The 5297-nt window shown below is 45.0% G+C and overlaps 1 non-coding gene across 1 annotated transcript; it reads right to left on the bottom strand.

Moving 5' to 3' along the window:
* Positions 1-3215: 3215 nt before the first annotated feature.
* On the bottom strand, positions 3216-3297 carry TRNAS-AGA (transfer RNA serine (anticodon AGA)). The gene has a single exon. It is a non-coding gene; the product is annotated as a tRNA-Ser (tRNA).
* Between the last annotated feature and the right edge of the window lie 2000 nt (positions 3298-5297).

Here is a 5297-nt window from a genome sequence, read left to right as displayed (position 1 = left end):
TATATATATATAGTTGGGTCTGGTTAGTACTTGGATGGGTGACCGCCTGGGAACACCAGATGCTGTTGGCATCCCTACGTGTCAAGTGGGGTTGGTGGAGGATTAGTGCCCCTCCCTGTAAAACAATTAACTCTAAGCCCTTGGCCACCCCGTTTGGGATACATGGCGTCTGGCAATGAATGAATGATATATATATATATATATATATATATATATATATATATATATATATATATATATATACTGTATATATATATATGTGTGTGTGTGTGTGTGTGTGTGTGTGTGTGTATAATGCTGCTATAGTTCGGTGTGCAACATGCAGGGTTCGTTGGCGGAAGAATACGAATATTCTTCTTCCAGAGAAAGTTAAAAAATATCAAACCAGCGTTCATTTCAAGATGTGTTGACACATCGTGTTTAAAAGACTGGATGTGATAGCCAGAGGGAGACATAGGTTAAAGCCACCTTTGATATAGGAATGTAGTGAAAAGGGGCAGCTGTCAGCATCCACAAAAGTCTGAATCTCGGCTAGAAATAAAAGGGGAGGCTTGGAGGGGAAGAGCTGATGTTCCACAGTGAGGAAGATTGTGGGAAGACCGTGAGTATCGCAGAAAATACTGAAAAACAACGCACCGAATGCTGTAGGATTTTTCAATGGGTCATCACTGGGAAAGAGGTTATGATGTGGGTCATTTCCTGTCACATCCCCTTGGGATTTAAAGGCATGGAGGAAAAATGCCATCGATGTAAATTTTGATACGACTGTGTAATGTAATAAGCATGCAGTTTGGCGCAAATATTTAGAAGAAAAATGCCGAAAGAGTTCATGCTAGACTACTCCCCGTGTTGCAGAAGCGTGTAATGGAGTCTGATTCTCATTCCTTCACTACCATGAGTGTCTCCCGATTTCAGTAAAGCCATCTGGTGAAGCAAGAAGGAAATCTAAAAGCTGGAATCATACATTTCAAGCCTGAGATAAATTGTACAGAAATTCTTTAACAAATTCCAGGGTTGCTTGTATTATTGTTATACCAAAATCCCCCAGTTTACAATATACCATGCATGGAAAAATTGTTACATTTCGAAAACAGTCGCTTATTTACAATAACTGTCTGTATACGGCATGAGTTGACCATTGTACGATGCATGGCTTCAGCTTTTCAACCCGGCTAATGTCAGACCATTTTATTTACCTGATGAGTGGCCTTCTGATTTTCAAGTCAGTATAGTCTCGCACATTCACTGGCACACACACACACACACACACACACACACGTACCCAAGCGTGCGTGCTTTTTTTTTATGGTGTTAGTTACTCTGTCTTGGTTGCGGAGTGCTTGGTGACTATATGAGAAGATTTAAGTGGCGTACATGTGGACGCCCATCGTCCACTCACCCCATCATTTCTGCTTTCGGGTGGCTCTGCACTGAGTGACAGGTCAAATGGTTCTTGTAATCCAGGAAGCAATTTACTATGCTGGGTGGTAACCATACCAAATGACTTCTGTTGGGGGTTGAGTGGGTTAAGGTGCTTGACCAGATTGGACGTGCAAGGGTTTACGAGTATGTCCGAGGGATGGCTGGTGTTTATAGCTCACATAATTCCATTCAGGGGCGAGTGAGACTTGTCTGCATCGCCTTAAATGTCGGGATTGAAAAACCTAGCCTCGGGTTCCAACGCTCCTCATGGGGCAAAAAGGGACTGGGTATTGGATGGATGGGTAAAAATAAGCAATCTCACACAGCGCCTGCTCAAAGGAGTATGTAAAGATTGAGTTAGGTGTATGAGAATGGAAGACCTCGTAGGAGTTGGATATAATCTAGAGTATTCGTAACAGGAGGCGACCAGAGCTGAGTTGATGAGTTGGATGAGACGGGGAGGGGAGGGTGGACAGGGCTGGAGAAAGGAAGAGGGGAAGGAAGGGATGGGAAAGGGGAGGAAGGAGAGGGAGGGGAACCGGGACAGAGAAGGTAAGGAAGAAGAGAGACAGGGAAGAGCAGGGGGAGAGGGAGGGAAAGAATGGGACCAAACTTCTCTTTCCATAAACTACCCCATAAAAGCACTTAAATGTAATAAAACAAAGGCATGGACAAGAAGAGAGGGAGGGAGAGAGGGAGGAAGAGATGAGGAATCAGTTTTTGGAATGGAATGAGGGAGGAAGGGATGAGGAATCAGTTTTGGATCGAAGGGAGGAAGGGAGGGAAGGAAAGATAGAGGAGAAATAGGCGAGACAAGGGGAGAAATGAACGGAAAGAAGGGAGATGTATTCAAGCTGGAGAAAGGAGGAAAAGAAGGAGGGAGAGGAGAAATGAGAAAAAGGATGTATCCATATAGAAAGGGATGGAGAGGAGGCAGGGAGAGCGAGAGGTAGTTGAAGAGAAATGAGGGAGAGTGGAAAAGGATTGGTGAAGGAGACGGGAAGGTGAGGGAGGATATAAGTAAGGAGAGTTAGAGATAGGTGTGAGGGAGGGAGGAGAAGCTGCGTGTGTATGCAGTAAGAGAGAGGGGGAGTGGGGAGGGGACAGGAGCGAATAGGAGGGAGGGAGGGAATGAGGGAACAGAGCCAACAGGGGCAGAAAGGGAGGGGAGGGGAGGGGAGGGGAACCGGATGAAAGGGGAGAAGAGAGAGAAAGCAGGGTTAGGGATGGAAGGGGAGGGAAGGCAGGCAAGAAGAAGGGAACGAGGGAGGGGAGGGGAATGAAGCCAGGGGAGGGGAAAGAAGGGTGGGCGGGAGGGAAGGAAGAGAGGGAAGCCGAAAAAGGAGGGAGGGAGAGGTGCAAGCCTGAGTAGGGAGACAGGGAGAGGAGGAAAGCTAATTGAGGGAGGGAGGAGAGCCTGGGTAGGGAAGAAGGGAGGAAGGGAAGGGAGAGATGCATGCAAGAGGGAGAGAGTGTGGGAAGGGAGGGGAACCGGGCAAGAGTGATGAAGGGCGACCGGGGGGTGTGACAGGAGGAGGTTTGGGTGGGGGAGGGGGACATGGCTCACCCCCAGCTCAACACGCAGACAAGCCGGCAGCAACGCTCTCTCTCTCCCTCTCTCTGCCTGACCACTTACCTTTAAACTCGCTTCACTTTTAACTCCATATTTTTACCTAACTTGGCCCTTATTTCACATGTAAATATAATCTGTTCCTGTTATCTTTGTATATACAATGTTCTTTTTAAAACTGAACATCCGAAAAGTAGTAGTTCATTACAGGAAAAAACATACTCGCAGTGAGTAGGATTCGAACCTACGCGGGAAGATCCCATCTGATTTCTAGTCAGACGCCTTAACCACTCGGCCATCACTGCCGTGTTCACGGTACAAGATGGTGGAGTAGTGTACTAATGAAGTGAAAGAAAGTGACAAAAAAGTAAAGAGAGAGAGAGAGAGAGAGAGAGAGTGGAAAACTGAGTAAATGAGAGAGTCAGACAAGCGGAGAGACCCAGACAGGTGTGGTACAATGACTGATAGGCAGCCAGGTAACTAAGCCTGAACTGTGTATATCCATGCATTGCCAATGTTGTCTGCTGCGTCAACAAGTTTTACGACCCCTCTGCTTGCAAATAGAATGCAAACTTACTGCTCTAATTTTGATTATGTATAAGGCTGCCACGACCCAGGAGAGGGGGGGGGGGCAGCTGGGGGCAGTACCCCTGGGCCCGGCCCAGGGGTAGTCCTGTGCCCTCCAAGATAGCGTAAAGAGGGAGGAAAATAAAACGTAGAGTAGTACATTTTGCAATGACACACTGGATTTCTAATGAAAATATATAACAAGAGGTAGGAATGGTTATACTCGTATCTGAACGCCTTAATGCAAGGCTGTGTATAACATTTACAGTAGGGTTGTATAGGCTAATACTGTATATTTGTGCCATACTGAAGGAGCCAAGGGATAAAAGGGACCTCAGACCCGCCGTCTTCTTTTGTTTCAACTTTTTGTAGACTTACCAGTCAGTCAGAAATATATATACATTAACAAATATTCGGTATAATATATTCGGTATATTATACCTGAAGCTATAACCATTCCATTTCCACTGCCAATTAATTTGAATTTGGTTGAGATTTATGTTTCAGCTTAGTAAACCTTAATTTATTAATTTGTTTCCTTACAGTACTAAATAGTATTTCTCCTTTTCCCGTATATAATATGCTATTATTTCCTTGTACTTATTATCATTGTTTTACAGAGAGTGTGGGGAAGGTGTTATGGTGCACCAGGATTCTTTCGGCAGTACGTCAATGTGCCGTGACACACTAGTTATGGGACAGTCTAGCCGTGAACTACTCTTTTGAGTACAGTATAATAAATTCAGCACTTTTCCAGGGGGACGGGGGCCCGTTGTCAATAATCTTGCCCTGGGCCTTGTGATGGCTGTTGGCTGCCCTGAAGACTGCTTATTATTTGTTTGTCCTAGTTTGAGCAGTTAACCCTTCGCTATAACGAAGATTTTTCTGCGACGCACTCGTTTCTCTCATTCAGTATAGGAATGACTTCTCACAGAGTGAGAGTTAAAAACGATCGATGTTGTTGTAGGAAGCGGCCTCCCAAGAGTGATTTATTTACCATATAGAGGGTCTGCACTGATGTCATCAACTTGGATGCACTGCCATTACGCAAGGAGAGCAACGTAAACCTTGAAAAAGTATACATATTCTCGGAAAAAAAATTTCATCTTATATAATGTCTGGAATTCCAGAGCTCCAATTGTGTACAAGGATGACTTCAAACAAGAAGAGAAGGAGCGTTGTATCGGAAGACTGTAAAATAACTGAAGATTCGTACTTAATCAATTTGTCCAGTGACTGGGATGTGTTTCCTGGGATAAGTTACTCAGACATTATTCATTCCTTGATATTCTCATCAAGCCCATACACAGCCGATGATCTCAAGTTATGGGTTCCGAAGCTTACAATCAAGTGGCTTGTAACGAGGGGTGGGAGCACAAGGCCTACTGTGAAATTACAACGGTATGACGACTTTGTCCAAAACTGCAAATGGGGGGAGGGGGAAGACAGTTGGGAGGCCATGGGTCTGAACAGGGGGACCAGGCTACCCCAAGACCGTCCATAACTAACTTTGCTCACGGTTGGCCATACTTTGTTCCCCCCATTTGTAAAGACCAGACTAAGCCACTGCTATATAGAATGTGGTGCCATGTTGTCCATCAGTAAAATAACCAAGGAACACTTTAGGAGAGAAAAATAACACATATCCTTGCCTCAGAGGCTTGGACATGATGAACTGAACAGATCATGATATTATCCAAAATTAAGCAAGGAAGCCATAGGTGTCTCCTCTCTTAGT

This window comes from Coenobita brevimanus, chromosome 23, assembly GCF_032717465.1.
Source record: "Coenobita brevimanus isolate Jiangsu-jjx chromosome 23, ASM3271746v2, whole genome shotgun sequence".
NCBI lineage: Eukaryota > Metazoa > Arthropoda > Malacostraca > Decapoda > Coenobitidae > Coenobita > Coenobita brevimanus.
This window is presented reverse-complemented; position numbering and strand designations above follow the sequence as displayed.